Raw genomic sequence first — 1940 nt, forward strand, 5'->3', positions numbered from 1 at the left:
GAGCATGCTGGTTTCTTTATCAATAAAATTAACTTCTTTGGTCATGTTCTGCTGCCTGTTCCTTGTGGGTTCTTCTTATGGGAAAACAAAATCCTAAATGCAGGTGCAGGGCCCACAGTACTACCATAAAGCAACTACAGATAGAATCTTGTAAGCCTTGGCATGAGTCTCTCTGTGTTTTTCTTCCTTCTTCCCTTTCTCTCTATGTCCTCCCTCCCTCCCTTTCTTCCTTCTTCCCTCCCTCCCATCTTCCTTCCTCTCCCTCCCTCCCTCCTCTCTCTCTCTCTGTCTCCTTTCCTACCCACCCTCTTTCTTTTTTCCTTCCTTCCTTGCTTGCTTCTTCCCTCCCTATCTTCCTTCCTCTCTCCCTCCCATCTTCCTTCCTTCCTTCCTCCCCCCTCCCTCTTCCTTCCTTTCTCTCTCTCTCCCTTCCATCTTCCTTCCTTCCTTCTTCCCTCCCTATCTTCCTTCCTCCTTCTCTCTCTCCCTCCCATATTTCTTCCTTCTTTCCTTCCTTCCTTCCTTCTTCCCTCCCTATCTTCCTTCCTTCCTCTCTCCCTCCCATCTTCCTTCCTTCCTTCCTTCCTTCCTTCCTTCCTTCCTTCCTTCCTTCCTTCCTTCCTTCCTTCCTTCCTTCCTCAGCTCAGCCTCTTCTCATCTTGGCCCCCAAAACCTCTTGAACTGTGCAAGGAGTGACTCAAGCTTGCCCCCCTCCCCTTCCTCTGAAAAGAGATGAATACTTTCTTCAAACCCACTTAATAAACTCTTCTACCCCTATTTATGAAAGGATTTGGGGACAAAACAGCCAGCCAGGAAATGGCCTGTTTATGCTTGAACCGCTGAGCGTCCCAAAATCCAAGATGGATTGCCTTAGAAAGACAGAATCCACCCCTTCTTTCTCCACCCATCGTCTTCCAGTCCAGGAGTGTCCATCCTTGGCAAGGCCTGGGAACCTCAACTCCCAGAATTCCCCAGCCAGCTGGCTGGACCCCCTCGTCCGGTCTTTTTTCTGACCTTCAAAGGAACATCCCACCCAGGACACCCCAAAAATGGCAACTGAGACATGTCCGAAGATGAAGCAAGACTCAACGGAAGGGCCCTCCAAACTTTTTTGATTGTACATCTCATTAGTTAAAAAAAATGAAATAAAATAAAATTTGAGCCCCCTAAATATATCTCTACACATGCAATATTTATTTTTGTGTCCATTAGAAAGCCTGTTGCAATGTAAATATTCTCTTGGGGAAGGTCCAGGGAAGAAACTTACGGTCAATACCCCCGTTTGTTCCAAGTTCAGGAGAAACATGCAAGCGACACCCCAGAGTGATCACACGAACACAATTTCTGTCCATTATATTGTCAATTTTGGTTGACTGGTTTCTTGCAAACGCCCATAGAAAGAGATAGATTTGCTTTACAAGCACACACGCACAAAAAGGTGTAAAATTGGGCATGGTCATGTGGCACCTGGAGTTATGACCGTCATAACTTACAACAGGAAATTCAGGGCTCCATTGTTTGCAAGCTACACAAAGAGGAGGGTGGAAAGTCAGGTTGGTAGTTATTAAGATATCTATCCTTTGAGTGGGAGACTCAACGGAACTATCAATCAATCAAACAATCAATCAGAATAGAGCTGGATGGGACCTTGGAGGTCCTCTAGCCGAACCCCATGCTTGAGCAGGAGACCCCAGTGGTGGGATTCAAATATGTCAACAACCGGTTCTCTGTGTGGATGTTGCTTCCGGAAGTCCAACAAAAAATTAGCTACCGGTTCTGCCGAAGTGGTGCGAACTGGCTGAATCCCACCACTGGGAGACCCTATATCATTTCAGACAAGTGGGCATCCAGTCTTTTCTTAAAAACCTCCAGTGATGGAGCACCCACAACTTCTGGTGGCAAGTTGTTCCACTGGTTAATTGTTCTAACGGTCAGGAAGT

The sequence above is a fragment of the Protobothrops mucrosquamatus genome, unplaced genomic scaffold, assembly GCF_001527695.2.
Source record: "Protobothrops mucrosquamatus isolate PMUCROS unplaced genomic scaffold, P.Mucros_1.0 scaffold4004, whole genome shotgun sequence".
NCBI classification, from domain to species: domain Eukaryota; kingdom Metazoa; phylum Chordata; class Lepidosauria; order Squamata; family Viperidae; genus Protobothrops; species Protobothrops mucrosquamatus.